General features: G+C 43.9%; 1 long non-coding RNA gene across 1 annotated transcript in view; it reads left to right on the forward strand.

Annotated features, from left to right (window-relative positions):
• The window catches only part of LOC308610968, a 49,457-nt gene that overhangs the window by 8,398 nt on the left and 20,520 nt on the right, over positions 1 to 20,539 (forward strand). The window contains exon 2 of the long non-coding RNA XR_014014718.1: positions 19,855 to 19,878. This is a non-coding gene — a long non-coding RNA (uncharacterized lncRNA). The remainder of the gene's footprint in view (positions 1 to 19,854; positions 19,879 to 20,539) is intronic.

The following is a 20,539-nucleotide window of genomic DNA, read 5'->3' on the forward strand; positions in this document are numbered from 1 at the left end:
GATAGGGGTCATGGAGCATTGTGACGTCTAGGGAATTGAGCATTGTGATTACAAGAGTCCCGGATCATTGTGTTGTCAGGTGTCATGGAGTGTTCTGATGACAGTGGTCATTGAGAATAGTGATGATATTGGTCATGGAGCATTGTGACGAGTAGGTCGTGGAGCATTGGGCTGAAAATGTTCAAGGATTATTGTGATGACAGGGGTCATGGAGCATTGTGATGACACGGGAATGGAGCATGGTGATGACAATTTCCTCGAGGTTTGTAATGAGAAGAACATGGAGACTTGTGATGACAATTCTTATGGAGCATTCTGATGAAAAGGGGCATGGAGCATTGTGATTACAGGGGTCTTGGAACTTTGTGAAGACTACGGCATGGAGCATTGTGATGAGAAGGCCATGGATAATTTTGATGATGAGCATCATGGGGTGTTGTGATGATAAGTGTTATGAAACACTGTGATAACAAGGGTTTGGAGCATTATGATGACAGAGGACATGGAGAATATTTATATCATTTTGATGACAATAGCCTGAAGCATTATGATGATGGACATGGTGCATTGTGATGACAGGGTTCATGGAGTATTGAGATGAAAGGGGTCATGGAGCATTATGATTAAAAGGGTCTTGGAGCATTGTGATGACAAGGGCATGGAGCATTGTGATTTCAGCGGTCTTGAGCATGGTGACAGCAAGTGTCATGGAACCTTGTGATGATTAGGCCGTGGAACATTGTGATGGCTGGGGTCATGGTGCATTGTTATGACAGGTGTAATGGAGCACTGTGATGAGAAGGGCATGGAACAGTGGTCTGAAATGTTTCATGGATTATTGTGATGAGAGTGGGCATGGAGCATTGTGATGACAAGGGCATGGAACACTGTGATACATGGGTCATGCAGGATTGTAATGACAAGAGCATGGAGCATTGTGATGACAAGGTCATCGAGCAATGTGATGACAAGTGTCATGGAGCTTTGTGATGACAAGGGCATGGAGCAATGTGATGAGAAAGGCATAAAGTATTATGATGACAAGGGTCAAAGAGCATTGTGATGAAAATTTCATGGAGCATTGAGGGTAAAAAGGTCACAGAGACTGTTGATGACGAGGGCATGGACCATTGTGATGACAAAGGTCATGAATAATTGAGATGATTGGAGTCACGGAGCATTGTGATGACATGGGGCATGGAGCATTGTGATGACAAGGGAACGGAGCATTGGTCTAATAAGTTTAATGGATTACTGCAAGACACTTGGAATGTTGCATTGTGATGACCAGGGCATGGAGCATTGTGAAGACCGGGTCATGCAGTATTGTGAAGACTGGTGTCAGAGAGCGTTGTGATGACATATGTAATGGCCCACTGTGATGACAATGGCATGGTGCATTGTGATGGCAAGTGTAATGGAGGATTCTGATGACAAAGGTAATAAAGCATTGTGATGACAATGGCTTGGACATTGTGATGACAAGGGTCATGGAGCATTGTGCTGACAAGTGCATGGAGAATTGTGATGACAAAGGTCATGGAGCATTCTTATGACAAGCTTGTGGAGTATTTTGATGACAATGGCATGGAGCATTGTGATGAAAATGGCATGGGGCTTTGTGATGTAAAAGGCATGGAGACTTTTCATGACAGGGTTCAAGGAGCATTCTGAGGACAAGTGTCAGGCAGCACTGTGATGACCAGTGTATTGAGAATTGTGATGACAAAGGTCATGGAGCATTGTGATGAAAAGGGCATGGAGTATTGTGATGACAGGCATCATGGAGCGTTGTGATGACAAGTGTTATGGAACATTGTGATCACAAGTGTTTGGAGCATTGTGATGACACAGATCATGGATCATTTTGATTTCACGGAGCATGGAGCATTTTGATGACAAGGGCATGAAACAATGTGATCCCAAGGTTCATGGAGGATTGTGATGACAATGGTAATGGACTATTGTGATGACAAATGCATAGAGAATTTTAATGAAAAGGTCATGTAGCATTTTGCTGACAAAGGCATGGAGCATTGTGATGAGAAGTGTCATGGAGCACTGGGATGACAAGGGCATGGATCATTGTGATGACAAGGGTCATGGAGCATTGGGATGAAAATGTTCATGGAGTATTGTGATGACTGGTGTCATGGAGCATTGTGATGAGAAGAACATGTAGCCTTGTGATGATATGTCTCATGGAACATTCTGATGAAAACGGGCATGGAGTATTGTGATTACAGGGTTCATGGAGCACTGTGATGACAAGGGCATGGAGCATAGGGATGAGAAGGCCGTGGAGCCTTGTCATCACAGGGTTCAAGGAGCATACTGACGACAATTGTCAGGGAGCATTGTGATGACAAGGGTATTGAGCAATGTGGTGACAAATGTCATAGAGCATTGCGATGAGAAGTCCATGGATATTTGTGATGACGAGCGTCATGGGGCGTTGTGATGATAAGTGTTATAGAACATTTTGATCACAAGGGTTTGGAGCATTGTGATGAGAGCGGTCATGGAGCATTATGATTTCATTTTGATGACAATAGCATGAAGCATTATGATGGGGGGCATGGTGCATTGTGATGACAGGCTTCATGGAACATTGAGATGAAAAGTGGCATGGAGCATTGTGATTACAATGGTCTTGGAGCATTGTGATGAGAGGTGTAATGGAGCATTGTGATGGCAAGGGCATGGAGCACTGTGATGAGAAGGCCATGGAGCATTCTGATGACATGGGTCATGGAGCTTTGTGACGACAAGGAATGGAGCAATGTGATGAGAGCGATCATGGAGCATTGTGATGACAATGACATGGAGCATTGTAATGCCAAGGGTCATGGATCTTTGTGATGACAAAGTCATGGAGCATTTTGATTACAAGGGCGTTGTGCATTGTGATGCAAAGGGCAGGGAGCATTGTGATGAGAGGGTCATGGAGCAATTTGATGAAAAGGGTCATGGAGCATTTTGATGACAGGGGTTATGGAACATTGTGTGGTCAGGGTTCATGGAACATTTCCATGACAGGGGTTATGGATCATTGTGATGACAGGGGAGTGGGTGTATTGTGATGACTAGTGAGGGAACATTTTGATATCAGTGGTGAGAGAGCACTTTGATAAGACGTGCAAGGAGCATTGCGATGACAAGGTTTATGGAGCATTGTGATGACATTGGTCATGGAGCACTATGCTGACAATCGCATGGAACATTTTGATGACAAGGGTCATGGAGCATTGAGATGACAAAGGGACGGAGCATTGTGATAACAAGTGTCACAGAGCATTGTGATGAAAAGTTCATGGAGCATTGTGGTGACAAATTTCACAGAGCCTTGTGATGATGAGGACATGGATCATTGTGATGACACAGGTCATGAAGCATTGTGATGACTGGAGTCACGGAGCATTGTGAGAACTGGGGTCATGGAGCATTGTGCTGACAAGGGCATGGAGCATTGTGATTTCAAGTGTTTTGGAGGAATGTGATAACAAGGGAAATGGAGCATTGTGATGCAAGGGCTTGGAGCATTGTGATGACAAGGGTCATGGAGCATTGTGGTAACAAAGGCCATTGAGAATTTTGATGAAAAGGTCGTGAAGCATTGTGATGACAAAGGCATGGAGCTTGCTATGACAGGGGTCATGGGGCATTGCAATGACATGTGCATGGCGAATTGTGATGACAAAAGCATGTAACATTGTGATGAGAACTGTCATGGAGCATTGTGATGACAAGGACGTGGAGAATTATGATGACAAAGGACATGGAGCATTGTGATGACCAGGTCATGGAGCATTGTGATGGCAAGACCGTGGAGCATTGTGATGAGAAGACCATGGATAATTGTGATGACGAGCGTCATGGAGCACTGTAATGACAAGGGCTATGGAGCATTGTGATGTCAGGGGACATGGAGCATTTTGATGAAAAAGGTCATGGAACATTTTCATGACAGGGGTTATGGAACACTGTGATATCATGGGTCATGGAACAATTTCATGACAGGGTTTATGGACCATTGTGATGACAGGGGATTGGGTGTATTGTGATGACTAGTGAGGGAACATTTTGATATCAGTGGTGAGAGAGCACTTTGATAAGACGTGCAAGGAGCATTGTGATGACAAGGTTTATGGAGCATTGTGATGACATGGGTCATGGAGCACTGCGCTGACAAGCACATGGAACATTTTGATGACAAGGCTCATGTAGCATTGAGTTGACAAAGGGACGGAGAATTGTGATAACAAGTGTCACGGAGCATTGTGATGAAAATTTCATGGAGCATTGTGGTGACAAATTTCACAGAGCCTTGTGATGATGAGGACATGTATCATTGTGATGACACAGGTCATGTAGCCTTGTGATGACTGGAGTCACGGAGCATTGTGAGAACTGGGGTCATGGAGCATTGTGATGACAAGGGCATGGAACATTGTGATGACAGGGGCATGGAGCATTGTTCTGACAATTTTCATGGATAATTGTGTTGACAGTTGGCATGGCACATTGTGATGACATGGTCATGGAGTATTGTGAAGACAGGTGTCAGGGAGCATTGTGATGACATATTTCATGTTCCATTGTGATGACAATGGCATGGAGCATTGTGATGCCAAGTGTTTTGGAGGATTGTGATGACAAAGGTAATGGAGCATTGTGATGACAAGGGCTTGGATCATTGTGATGACAATCGTCATGGAACATTTTGTTGACAAGTGCATGGAGCATTGTGATGACAGCGGCCAATGAGAATTTTGATGAAATGTCGTGAAGCATTGTGATGACAAAGGCATTGAGCTTGCTATGACAGGGGTCATGGGGCATTGCTATGACATGTGCATGGAGAATTGTGATGACAAAATCATGTAACATTGTGATGAGAACTGTCATGGAGCATTGTGATGAAAAGCACGTGGAGAATTGGGATAACAAGGGACATGGAGCATTGTGATGACAGGTGTCATGGAGCACTTTGATGACAGGGTTCCTGGATAAATGTGACGACAAGGGTCATGTAGCATTCTGATGACAAGCTTGTGGAGTATTGTGCTGACAAAGCATGTAAGAGTGTGATGAGAAGTGTCATGGAACATAGTGATGCAAAGAACGTGGAGAATTGTGATGACAGGGAACATGGAGCATTGTGATGACCAGGGCATGGAACATTGTGATGGCAAGACCGTGGAGCATTGTGATGAGACGACCATGGATAATTGTGATGACGAGCATCATGGAGCACTGTAATGACAAGGGGTATGGAGCATTGTGATGTCAGGGGACATGGAGCCTTTTGATGAAAAGTGTCATGGAGAATTTTGATGACAGGGGTTATGGAACATTGTGATGTCATAGGTCATTGAACATTGTGATGATAAGTGCATGTAACATTCTGATGACAGGTGTCACGGAACACTGTGATGACAAGCGTCATGGAGCATTGTGAATACAGGGGTCATGGAGCATTGGGATGACAAGGGCATGGAGCAATGTGATTACAGGTGTCTTAAGCATTGTGATGACAAGTGTCATGTAGCCTAGTGATGACAAGGCCGTTGAACATTGTGATGGCAGGGCTCATGGAGCATTGGTCTGAAAATGTTCATGGAGTATTGTGAAGAGAGTGTTCATGGAGCATTGTGATGTCAAGCGAATATAGATTTGGGATGACAAGAGTCCCTGATCATTGTGTTGTCAGGTGTCATGGACTGTTTCGATGACTGTGGTCATGGAGAATCGTGATGATATTGCTCATGGAGCATTGTGATGATAAGGTCATGGAGCATTGTGATTTCAAGGGAATGAAGCATGGTGATGACAAGGTTCCGGAGCATTGTGATGAGAAGACCATGGAGACTTTTGATGAGAAATCTCATTGAGCATTTGGTTGAAATGGGGCATGGAGCATTGTGATTACAGCGGTTTTGGAGCATTCTGATGTCAAGGGCATGGATCATGGTGATGAGAAAGCCATGGAGCATTCTGATGACATGCGTCATGCAGCTTTGTGATGACAAGGGCATGGAGCGTTGTGATTACAGGGGTCTTGGAGCATTGTGATGAAAAGAGCATGGATCATTGTGATGAAAAAGGCATGGAGCCTTGTCATGACAGGGTTCAAGGAGCATACTGACCACTAGTGTCAGGGAGCATTGTGATGACAAAGGTCATGGAGCATTGTGATGAGAAGACCATGGATAATGGTGATGATGAGCATCATGGGGTGTTGTGATGATAAATGTTATGGAAAATATTGGTCACAAGGGTTCAGAGCATTATGATGACAGAGGTCATGGAGCATTTTGATTTCATTGTGATGACAATAGCATGAAGCATTATGATATTGGGCATGATGCATTGTGATGACAGGGTTCATGGAGCATTGAGATGAAAAGGGGCATGGCGTATTGTGATTACAGGGGTCTTGGAGCATTGTGATGACAAGGGCATGGAGCATTGTGATGTGAAGGCCATGGAACATTCTGATGACATGCGTCATTGAGGTTTGTGATGACAAGGGCATGGAGCATTGAGATTACAGGGGTCTTGATCATTGTGATGAGAAGTGTCATGGAGCCTTGTGATGACAAGGCCGTGTAACATTGTGATGGCAGGGGTCATGGAGCATTGTTATGACAGTGTTAATGGAGCATTTTGATGAGAATGGCATGGAGCATTGCTCTGAAATATTTCATGGAGTATTGTGATGAGAGTGGGCATGGAACATAGTAACGATGAGGGCACAGAACAGTTTCATACATGGGTCATGGGTCATGGAGCTTTGTGATGACAAGTCATGGAGCATTGTCATGACAGGCGCATGGATCATTTTGAAGAGAAGGTCATGGAGTATGGAGAAGACAGGTGTAAGGGAGCATTGTGATGACATATGTCATGGTCCATTGCGATGACAATGGCAGGGAGTATTGTGATGCCAAATTTAATGGAGGATTGTGATGACAAATATAATGGAGCATTGTGATGACTAGGGCTTGGAGCATTATGATAAGGGCCATTGAGAATTTTCATGACAAGGTCGTGAAGCATTTTGATGAAAAATTCCTGGAACATTGTGATGAGAAAATCATGGAGCCTTATGATGACAATTCTCATGGAGCATAGTGATGAAAAGGGGCATGGAGCATTGTGATTTCAGGGGTCTTGGCACATTGTGAGGACAACGGCATGGATCATTGTGAGGAGAAGGCTAAGGAGCATTCTGATGACATGCGTCATTGAGCTCTGTGATGACAAAGGCATGGAGCATTGTCATTAAAGGGGTCTTGGAGCATTGTGATGAATAGGGCATGGATCATTTTGATGAAAAAGGAATGGAGACTTGTCATGACAGGGTTCAAGGAGCATACAGACAACAAGTGTCAGGGAACATTTTGATGACAAATGTATTGAGCATTATGATGACAAAGTTCATGGAGCATTGTGATGAGAAGACCATGGATAACGGTGATGACGAACGTCATGGGGCATTGTGATGGCAAGTGTTATGAAATATTGTGATTACAAGGGTTTGGCGCATTGTTATGACAGAGGACATGGAGCATTTTGATTTCATTTTGATGATAATAGCATGAATCATTATGATGATGGGCATGGTGCATTGTGATGACAGGGTTCATGGAGCATTGAGATGAAAAGGGACATGAAGCATTGTGTTTACAGGGGTCTTGGAGCATTCTTATGACAAGGGCATGGAGCATTGTGATGAGAAAGCCATGGAACATTCTGATGACATGTGTCATGGAGCTTTGTGATGACAAGGGCATGGAGCATTGTGATTACAGGGGTCTTCAGCATTGTGATGGCAAGTGTCATGGAACCTTGTGAAGACTAGGCCGTGGAAAATTGTGATGGCAGGGGTCATGGTGCATTGTTATGACAGAGGTAATGGAGCATTGTCATGAGAAGGGCATGGAACATTGGTCTGAAATGTTTCATGGATTATTGTGATGAGAGTGGGCATGGAGCATTATGATGACAAGGGTACGGAACACTATGATACATGGGTCATGCAACATTGTAATGAAAAGGGTATGGAGCATTGTGATGAGAAGGGCATCGAGCATTGTGATGACAAGTGTCATGGAGCTTTGTGATGACAAGGGCATGGAGCAATGAGATGAGAGGGTTCATGGAGCATTGTGATGACAATGACATGGAGCATTGTGATGCCAAGGGTAATGGAGCTTTTTGATGACAACTCATGGAGCATTTTGATGACAAGGGCATGGTGCATTGTGATGAGAAGGGCAGGGAGCATTTTGATGACCGAGTCATGCAGAAATTTGATAAAAACTGTACTGGAACCTTTTGATGGCAGGGGTTATAGGACATTGTGACGTCAGGGGTCATGGAGCTTTGGGATGAAAAGGGTCATGGAGCATTTTGATGACAGGGCTTATGGAATAGAGTGATGTCAGGGGTCATGGAACATTGTGATGATAAGGGGATGTAGCACTGTGATGACAGGGTCATGGAACATTGTGATTACAGGGGTGAGGGAGTATTGTGATGACTAGAGATGGAACATTGTGATATCTCTGGTGAGAGAGCATTTGGATGAGAAGTGCATGGACCATTGTGATTTCAAGGTTTATGGAGCACTGTGATGACAAGTTTGTGGACCGTTGTGATGAAATGCACGTGGCACATTGTGATGACAATGGTCATGGAGCATTGTTTTGACAAAGACATGGAGCATTGTTATGACAAGGGTCACAGAGAATTGTGATGAAATGTTCATGGAGCATTGTGGTTACAAAGGTCATAGAGCCTTGTGATGATGCGGGCATGGACCATTGTGATGACAAACATTATGAAGCATTGTGATGATTGGAGTCACGGAGCATTGTGATGACCGGGTTCATGGAGCATTGTGATGACAAGGGCCTGGAGCATTGTGATGACAGGGGCATGGAGCATGGGTCTGACAAGTTTCAAAGATTACTGTGATGACAGTATGCATGGTGCATTGTGAAGACAATGACATGAATCATTTTGATGAGAAGGTCATGGAGTATTGTGAAGACAGGTGTCAGGCAGCATTGTGATGACATATGTCATGGTCCATTGCCATGGCAATGGCATGGATAATTGTGATTCCGAATGTAATGGAGGATTGTGATGACAAATATAATGGAGCATTGTGATGACTGGGGCTTGGAGCATTATGAGGACAAGGGCTATTGAAAATTTTCATGACATGGTCGTGAAGCATTGTGATGACAAGGTCCTGGAGAATTGTGATGAGGAAACCATGGAGCCTTGTGATGACAAGTCTCATGGAGCATACTGATGAAAAGTGGCATGGATCATTGTGAATACAGGGGTCTTGGAACATTGTGATGACAAGGGCATGGATCATTGTGAGGAGAAGACCAAGGAGCATTCTGATGGCATGTGTCATTGAGCTTTTTGATGACAAGGGCATGGAGCATTGTGATGACAAGGGTCATGGAGCATTGTGATGACAACGGCCATTGAGAATTTTGATGAAAAGTTCGTGAAGCATTGTGATGACAAAGGCATGGAGCTTGCTATTATAGGGGTCATGGGGCATTGCGATGACATGTGCATGGAGAATTGTGATGACAAAAGCATGTAACATTGTGATGAGAACTGTCATGGAGCATTGTGATGACAAGCACGTGGAGAATTGTGATGACAAGGGGCATGGAGCATGCTGATGGCAAGCTTGTGGAGTACTGTGCGGACAAAGCATGTAACACTGTGATGAGAAGTGTCATGGAACATGGTGATGCCAAGGACGTGGAGAATTGTGATGACAGGGAACATGGAGCATGGTGATGACCAGGGCATGGAGCATTGTGATGGCAACACCGTGGAGCATTGTAATGAGAAGATCATGGCTAATTGTGATGACGAGCCTCATGGAGCACTGTAATGACAAGGGCTATGGAGCATTGTGATGTCAGGGGTCATGCAGCCTTTTGATGAAAAGTATCATGGAGCATTTTGATGACATGGCTTATGGAACATTGTGATGTCATCGGTCATCGAACATTGTGATGATAAGTGCATGTAGAACTGTTATGACCGGAGTCATGGAACATTGTGATTACAGGGATGAAGGATTATTTTGATGAATAGTGATGGAACATTGTGATTTCAGTGGTGAGAGAGCATATTGATGAGAAGTTCATGGAGCATTGTGATGACAAGGTTAATGGAGCATTGTGATGACAAGATTGTGGAGCACTGTGATGACAAACGCACGGTGCATTGTGATGAAATGTGTCATGGTGCATCGTGCTGACAAGCACATTGAGCATTGTGATGACAACGGTCATGTTGCATTGTGCTGAGAAATGCATAGAGCATTGTGATGACAAGGGACAAAGAGCATTGTGATGAAAATTTCATAGAGCACTGAGGTAAAAACTGTCAGAGAGACTGTTGATGACGAGGGCATGGACCATTGTGTTGACAAAGTTCATGAAGAATTGTGATGACTGGAGTCAATGTGCATTGTGATGACATGGGTCATGGAGCATTGTGATAACAAGGGCATGGAGCATTGTGATGTCAAGGGCATTGAACATTGGTCTAATAAGTTTCAAGGATTATTACAATGACAGTTGGAATGGCTCATTGTGATGACAAGGGCATGGAGAATTTTGATGACCAGGTCATGCAGTATTGTGAAGACAGGTGTCAGGGAACATTGTGATGACATATGTAATGGCCCATTGTGATGACAATGACATGGAGCATTGTGATGCCAAGTGTCATGGAGGATTCTGATGACAAAGGTAATGGAGCATTGTGATGACAATGGCTTGGAGCATTGTGATGAGAAGGGTCAGGGAACATTGTGCTGGCAAGTGCATGGAGAATTGTGATGACACGGGTCATGGAGCATTTTGATGACAAGCTCGTGGAGTATTTTGATGACAATGGCATGGAGCATTGTGATGAAAACGGCATGGGGCATTGTGATGAAAAATGCATGGAGCCTTTTTGTGACAGGGTTCAAGGTGCATTCTGACGACAAGAGACAGGAGCATTGTGTTGTCAAGTGTAATGGAGCATTGGGCTGAAAATGTTCATGGAATATTTTGTTGATAGGGGTCATGGAGCATTGTGATGACTAGGGAATGGTGCGTTGTCATGACAAGAATCCCGGATCACTGTGTTGTCAGGGGTCATGGTGTGTTGTGATGACAGTGGTCCTGGACCATTGTGATGATACTGTTCATGGATAATTGTGATGAGAAGGAGATGGAGCATTGGGCTGAAAATATTCATGGATAATTGTGATGACAGCGGTCATGGAACATTGTGATGACAAGGAAATATAGCATTGTGATTAGAAGACCATGTAGACTTGTGATGACAAGTCTCATGGAGCATTCTGATGAAAAGGGGCATGGAGCATTGTGATTACAGGTGTCTTGGAGCATTGTGATAACAAGGGCTTGGAGCATTGTGAAGAGAAGGCCATGGAGCATTCTGATGACGTGCATCATGGAGCATTGTGATGACAAGGTCATGGAACGATGTGATGAGAGCGTTCATGGAACATTCTGATGACAATGACATTGAGCATTGTGATGCCAAGGGTCATGGATCTTTGTGATGACAAAGGTCATGGAGCAGTTTGATGACAAGGGCGTTGTGCATTGTGATGAGAAGGGCAGGGAGCATTGTGATGACAGGGTCATGGAGCAATTTGATGAAAAGTGTCATGAAGCATTTTGATGACAGGGGTTATGGAACATTGTGATGTAAGGGGTCATCAAACTTTGTGATGATAACTGCATGTAACATTGTGATGACAGGAGTCATGGAACATTGTGATGACAGGGTGAGGGAGCATTGTGACAAATAGCGATGTAGCATTGTGATATCAGTGGTGAGAGAGCATTTTGTTGAGAAGTGCATGGAGCATTGTGATGACAAGGTTTATGGAGCATTGTGATGACAAGATTGTGGAGCACTGTGATGAAAATTGCATGGTGCATTGTGATGACGTGTGTCTTGGAGTATTGTCCTGACCAGCACATGGAGCATTGTGATGACAAGGGTCATGGAGCATTCTGCTTCGAAACGCATAGAGCACTGAGATGACAAGGGTCAAAGAGAATTGTGATGAAAAGTTCACGGAGCATTGTGGTTAAAAAGGCCACAGAGACTTTTGATGACGAGAGCATGGACCATTGTGATGACAAGGGTCCTGAAACATTGTGATGACTGGAGTCAAGGAGCATTGTGATGACAGGGGTCATGGAGCATTGTGATAACAAGTTCATGGAGCATTGTGATGACAAGGGCATGCATCACTGGTCTAATAATTTTTATGGATTATTGCGATGACAGTTGGAAAGGCACATTGTGATGACAAGGGCATGGAGAATTGTTATGACCAGGTCATGCAGTATTGTGAAGCCAGGTGACAGGGAGCATTGTGATGACATATGTAAAGGCCCATTGTGATGACAATGGCATGGAGCATTGTGATGCCAAGTGTCATGGAGGATTCTGATGACAAAGGTAATGGAGCATTGTGATGACAATGGCTTGGCGCATTGTGATGTCAAGGGTCAGGGAGCATTGTGCTGACAAGTGCATGGAGAATTGTGATGACAAGTGTCATGGAGCATTCTGAAGACAAGCTTGTGGAGTATTTTGATGCCAATGGCTTGGAGCATTGTGATGAAAACGGCATGGGGAATTGTAATGAAAAAAGCACGAGCCTTTTCGTGACAGGTTTCAAGGAGCATTCTGACGACAAGTGTCAGGGAGCATTGTGATGACAAGTGTATTGAGGATTGTGATGACAAAGGTCATGGAGCATTGTGATGAAAAGGGCATGCAGTATTGTAATGACTGGCATCATGGAATGTTGAGATGAAAAGTGTTTTGGAACTTTGTGATCAAAAGGGTTTGGAGCATTGTGATGACAGAGGTCATGGATCATTTTGATTTCAAGGAGCATGGAGCATTGTGATGACAAGGACATGAAGCGATGTGATCCAAAGGTTCATGGAGGATTGTGATGACAATGGTAATGGAGTATTGTGATCACAAGCACATAGAGCATTGTAATGACAAGGTCATGTAGCATTTTGCTAACAAAAGCATGGAGCATTGTGATGACAGGTGTCATGGAGCACTGTGATGACAAGCGTCACGGAGCATTGTGAATACATGGGTCATGGATCATTGGGATGACAAGAGCATGGATAATTGTGATGACAAGGGTCATGGAGCATTGGGCTGAAAATGTTCATGGAGTATTGTTATGACTAGGTAATGGAGCATTGTGATGACAAGAGTGTCGGATCATTGTGTTGTCAGGTTTCATGGAGTTTTGTGATGACAGTGGTCATGGGGCTTTGTGATGATATTGGTCATGGAGCCTTGTGATGAGAAGGTCAAGGAGCACTGGACTGAAAATGTTCATGGAGTATTGTGAAGACAGGGTTCATGGAGCATTGTGATGACAAGGGATTGGACCATAGTGATGACAAGGTCCTGGAGCATTGTGATGAGAAGAACATGGAGACTTATGATGACAAGTCTCATGGAGCATTCTAATGAAAAGGGGCATGGAGCATTGTGATTACATGGGTCTTGGAGCATTGTGATGAAAAGGGCATGGATTATTGTGATGAAAAACTCATGGAGCCTTGTCATGACAGGGTTCAAGGAGCATACAGACAACAAGTGTCAGGGTGCATTGTGATGACAAGTGTATTGAGCATTGTGATGACAAATTTCATGGAGCATTGTGATGAGAAGACCATGGATAATTGTGATGATGAGCGTCAGTGGTGTTGTGATGATAAGTGTTATGGAACATTGTGATCACAAAGGTTTGGAGCATTATGATGACAGAGGTCATGGAGAATTTTGATTTCATTGTGCTGACAATAGCCTGAAGCATTATCATGATGGGCATGGTGCATTGTGATGACAGGGTTCGTGGAGCTTTGAGATGAGAAGGGGCATGGAGCATTGTGATAACAGGGTTCTTGGAGCATTGTGATGACAAGGGCATGGAGCATTGTGATGAGAAGGTCATGGAACATTCTGATGACATGCGTCATGGAGCATTGTGATGACAAGGGCAAGGAGCATTGTGATGAAAGTGGCATGGAGCAGTGTGATGAGAAGTTCATGGAGTATATTGAAAAAGGTGTCAGGGAGCATTGTGATGACATATGTCATGGTCCATTGCGATGACAATGGCAGGGAGCATTGTGATGCCAAATGATATGGAGGATTGTGATGACAAATATAATGGAACATTGTGATGACTATGGCTTGGATCATTATGATGACAAGGGCCATTGAGAATTTGCATGACAATGTCATGAAGCATTGTGATGACAGGGTCCTGTAGCATTGTGATAAGAAATCCATGGAACCTTGTGATGACAGTTCTCATGGAGCATACTGATGAAAAGGGTCATGGACCATTGTGATTACAGGGGTCTTTGAAAATTGTGTTGACAAGGGCATAGAGAATTGTGAGGAGAAGGCCAAGGAGCATTCTAATGACATGCATCATTGAGCTTTGTGATTACAAGGGCATGGAGCATTGTGATTACAGGGGTCTTGGAGCATTGTGATGAAAAGAGTATGGATCATTGTGATGAAAAAGGCATGGAGCCTTGTCATGATGGCGTTCACCTAGCATACAGACAACAAGTGTCTGGGAGCATTTTGAGGAGAAGTGTATTGAGCATTGTGATGACAAAGGAAATGGAGCATTGTGATGAGAAGACCATGGATAATTGTGATGACGAGCGTCATGTGGCATTGTGATGACAAGTGTTATGGAATATTGTGATCACAAGGGTTTGGAGCATTGTTATGACAGAGGTCATGAAGCATTTTGAATTCATGGTGATGACAATAGCATGAAGCATTATGATGATGGGCATGGTGCATTGTGATGACAGGGTTCATGGGTCATTGAGATGAAAATGGGCATGGAGCATTGTGATTACAGTGGTCTTAGAGCATTGTGATGAGAAGGTCATGGAACATTGGGCTGAAAATATTCATGGAGTATTGTGAAGACAGGGGTCATGGAGCATTGTGATGACAAGGGAATGGAGCATAATGATGACAAGTTACTGGAGCATTGTGATGAGAAGAACATGGAGACTTGTGATGACAAGTCTCATGGAGCATTCTGATGAAAAGGGGCATGGAGCATTGTGATTACATGGTTCTTGGAGCATTGTGATAACAAGGGCTTGGAGCATTGTGAGGGAAAGGCCATGGAGCACTCTGCTGACAGGCGTCATGGAGCTTTGTGATGACAAGGGCATGGAGCATTGTCATTAAAGGGGTCTTGGAGCATTTTGATGAAAAATGCATGGAGCCTTTCCATGACAGTGTTCAAGGAGCATACAGACAACAAGTGTCAGGGAACATTGTGATGACAAGTGTATTGAGCATTGTGATGACAAATTTCATGGAGCATTGTGATGAGAAGACCATGGATAATCGTGATGATGAGCGTCAGGGCTGTTGTGATGATAAGTGTTATGGAACATTGTGATCACCAGGGTTTGGAACATTATGATGACAGAGGTCATTGAGCATATTGATTTCATTGTGATCACAACAGCCTGAAGCATTATCATGATGGGCATGGTGCATTGTGATGACAGGGTTCATGGAGCATTGAGATGGATAGGGGCATGGAACATTGTGATTACAGGGGTTTTGCAGCATTGTGATGACAAGGGCATGGAGCATTGTGATGAGAAGGTCATGGAACTTTCTGATGACATGCGTCATGGAGCTTTGTATGAAAAGGGCATGGAGCATTGTGATTACCAGGGTCTTGGAGCATTGTGATGACAAGGGTCATGGAGCCTTGTGATGACAAGGCAGTGGAACATTGTGAAGGCAGGGGTCATGGAGCATTTTTATGACAGAGGTAATGGAGCATTGTGATGAGAATGGTCATGGAGCCTTGTGATGACAAGGCCATGGAACATCGTGATGGCAGGGGTCATGGAGATTTGTCATGACAAGGGTAATGGAGCATTGTGATGGCAAGGGCATGGAGCATTGTAATGAGAAGGGCATCTAGCATTGTGATGCCAAGTGTCATGGAGCTTTGTGATGACAAAGGCATGGAGCAATGTGATGAGAGGGTTCATGGAGAATTGTGATGAAAATGACATGGAGCATTGTAATGCCAAGTGTCATGGAGCTTTGTGATGACAAAGGTCATGGAGCATTTTGATGACAAGGGCGTGGTGCATTGTGATGAGAAAGGCAGGGAGCATATTGATGACAAGGTCATGCAACAATTTGATGAAATGTGTAATGGAACATTTTGATAACAGGGGTTATAGAACATTGTGATGTCAGGGGTCATGGAGCTTTGGGATGAAAAGTGTCATGGAGCATTTTGATGACAGGGGTAATGGAACATTGTGATGATAAGGGCATGTAACATTGTGATGACAGGGATCATGGAACATTGTGATTAGAGGGGTGAGGGAGTATTGTGATGACTAGTTATGGAACATTGTGATATCTCAGGTGAGAGAGCATTTGGATGAGAAGTGCATGGAGCATTGTGATTACAAGGTTTATGGAGATTAGCGATGACAATGTTGTGGACCGTTATGATGAAAAGTGCGTGGCACATTGTGATGACAAGGGTCATGTAGCATTGTTGTGACAAAGGCATGGAACATTGTGATGATAAGGGTCACGGAGTATTGTGATGAAATGTTCATGGAGCATTGTGGTTACAAATGTCACAGAGCCTTGTGATGATGCAGGCATGGACCATTGTGATGACAAACGTTATGAAGTATTGTGACGACTGGAGTCACGGTGCATTGTGATGACAGGGGTCCTGGAGCATTGTGATGACAAGGGCATGGAGCATTGTGATGACAGGGGCATGGAGCATTGGTCTGACAAGTTTCATAGATTATTGTGATGACAGTGGACATGCTGCATTGTGATGGCAAGGGCATGGAGCATTGTGATGAGAAGGTCATGGAGTATTGTAAAGACAGGTGTCAGGGAGCATTGTGATGACATATGTCATGGTCCATTGCGCTGACAAAGGCAGGGAGCATTGTGATGCCAAATGTAATGGAGGATTGTAATGACAAATATAAAGGAGCATTCTGATGACTAGTGCTTGGAGCATTATGATGACAAGGGCCATTGAGAATTTTCATGACAAGGTCGTGAAGCATTGTGATGACAAGGTCCTGGAATATTTTGATGAGAAAACCATGGAGCCTTGTGATGACAAACCTCATGGAGCATACTGATGATAAGGGGCATGGGCCTCTGTGATTACAGTGGTCTTGGATCATTGTGATGACAAGGGCATGGAGCATTGTGAGGAGAAGGCCAAGGAGCATTCCAATGACTTGCGTCATTGAGCTTTGTGATGACAAGGGCATGGAGCACTCTGATTACAGGGGTCTTGGAGCATTGTAATGAAAATGGCATGGATCATTGTGATGACAAAGGCATGGAGCCTTGTCATGACAGGGTTCAAGGAGCATTCTGACGACAAGTGTCAGGGAGCATTGGGATGCCATGTGTATTGTGAGTTGTGATGACAAACGTCATGGAGCACTGTGATGAAAAGGTCATGGATTATTGTGATGACAGGTTCATGGAGCAATTTGATGAAAAGCGTCATGGAACATTTTGATGACAGGGGTTATGGAACATTGTGATGTCAGGGGTCATGGAGCATTTTGATGAAAAAGGTCATGGAGCATTTTGATGACAGGGGTTATGGAATATTGCGATGTCAGGGGTCATCGAACATTGTGATGATAAGTGCATGTAGAATTGTGATGTCAGGAGTCATGGAACATTGTGATGACTGGGGTGAGGGAGTATTGTGACGAATAGTGATGTAACATTGTGATATCAGTGGTGAGAGAGCATTTTGATGAGAAGTACATGTAACATTGTGAAGACAAAGTTTATGGAGCATTGTGATGACAAGATTGTGGAGCACTGTGATGACAAGCGCATGGCACATTGTGATGACATGGGTAATGGAGCATTTTTCTGACAAAGGCAAGGAGCATTGTGATGACAAGTGCATGGCATATTCTGATGACATGGGTAATGGAGCATAGTTCTGACAAAGGCATGGAGCATTGTGATGACAAGGGTCATGGAGCATTGTGATGAAAATTTCATGGAGCTTTGTGGTCACAAATGTCACAGAGCCTTGTGATGACGCGAGCATTGTGATGAAAATTTCATGGAGCTTTGTGGTCACAAATGTCACAGAGCCTTGTGATGACGCGGGCTTGGACCACTGTGATGACTAACGTTATGAAGCATTTTGATGAATGGTGTCACGGAAAATTGTAATGACAAGGGTCATGGAGCATTGTGATGACTAGGGAATGGAGCAATGTGATGACAAGAGTCCCAGATCATTGTGTTTTCACGTATCATGGAATGTTGTGATGCCAGTTATCATGGTGCATTGTGATGATATTGGTCATGGAGCATTGTGATGAGAATGTCATGGAGCATTGGTCTGATAATATTCATGGAGTATTGTGATGACAGGGTTCATGGAGCATTTTGATTTCATTGTGATGACAATAGCCTGAAGCATTATGATGATGTGCATGATGCATTGTGATGACAGGTTTCTTGGTGCATTGAGATGAACAGGGGCATGGAGCACTGTGATGACAGGGGTCTTGGAGCATTTTGATGACAAGAGCATGGAGTATTTTGATGAGAAGCCTTTGGAACATTCTGATGACATGTGTCATGGAGCTTTGTGATGACAAGGGCATGGAGCATTGTGATTACAGGGGTCTTGGAGCATTGCGATGTCAAGTGTCATGGAGCCTTGTGATGACAAGGCCGTGGAAAATTGTGATGCCAGAGGCATCGAGCATTGGTCTGACAAGTTTCAAAGATTATTGTGATGACAGTGGACATGGTGCATTGTGATGACAAGGGCATGGATCACTGTGATGAGAAGGTCATGTATTACTGTGAAGACACGTGTCAGGGAGCACTGTGATTACATATGTCATGGTCCATTGCGATGACAATTGCAGGGACCATGGTGATGCTAAACGTAATGGAGGATTGTGATGACAAATATAATGGAGCATTGTGATGACTAGGGCTTGGAGCATTATGATGACAATGGCCATTGAGTATTTTCATGACAAGGTCGTGAAGCATTGTGATGACAATCCTGGAGCATTGTGAAGAGAAAACCATGGAGCCTTGTGATGACAAATCTCATGGAGCATACTGATGAAAAGGGGCTTGGAGCATTGAAATTACAGGGGTCTTGGAGCACTGTGATGACAAGGGCATGGAGCATTTTGATGAGAAGGCCATGGAACATTCTGATGACATGTGTCATGGAGCTTTGTGATGACAAGGACATGAAGCATTGTGATTACAGGGGTCTTGGATCATTGTGATGACAAGTGTCATGGAGACTTGTGATGATAAGGCCGTGGAACATTGTGATGGCAGGTGTCATGGAGCATTGATATGAGAGGGGTAATAGAGCACTGTGATGAGAAGGGCAAGGAACATTATGATTACAAGTTTTAGGTAGCACTGTGATGACAAATTTGTGGACCGTTGTGATGAGATGTGCATGGCACATTGCAATGACAAGTGTCATGGAGCATTTTCTGACAAAGGCATGGAGCATTGTGATGAAAAATTCATGGAGCATTGTGGTTACAAATGTCACAGAGCCTTGTGATGACGCAGGCATTGAACATTGTGATGAAAAATGTTATGAAGCATTGTGATGACAGGAGTCACGGAGCATTGTGATGACAGGGGCATGGAGCATTGTGATTAGAAGTTCATGGTGTATTTTGAAGAAAGGTGTCAGGAGCATTGTGATGACATATGTCATGGTCCATTGCGATGACAATGGCAGGGAGCATTGTGATGCCAAATGTAAAGGAGGATTGTGATGACAAATATAATGGAGCATTGTGATGACTAGGGCTTGGAGCATTATGATGAGAAGGGACATTGAGAATTTTCATGACAAGGTCATAAAGCATTGTGATGACAAGTTCCTGGAGCATTGTGATGAGAAAACCAAGGAGCCTTGTGATGACAAATCTCATGGAGCATACTGATGAAAAGGGGCACTGACCATTGTGATTACATGGGTCTTGGAACACTGTGATGACAAGGGCAAGGAGCAATGAGAGGAGAAGGTTCAGGAGCATTTTAATGACATGCGTCATTGAGTTTTGTGATGGCAAGGGCAAGGAGCATTGTGAGGAGAAGGCTAAGGAGCATTCTAATGACATGCGTCATTGAGTTTTGTGATGACAAGGGCATGGAGCATTGTGATTAAAGGGGGCTTGCAAAATTGTGATGAAAAGGGCATGGATCATTGTGATGAAATAGGCATGGTACCTTATCATGACAGGGTTCAAGCTGCCTACAGACAACAAATGTCAGGGAGAATTTTGATGACAATTGTATTGAGCATTGTGATGACAAA

The sequence above is a fragment of the Mesoplodon bidens genome, assembly GCF_964165515.1.
Source record: "Mesoplodon bidens genome assembly, contig: HAP1_SCAFFOLD_903, whole genome shotgun sequence".
NCBI lineage: Eukaryota > Metazoa > Chordata > Mammalia > Artiodactyla > Ziphiidae > Mesoplodon > Mesoplodon bidens.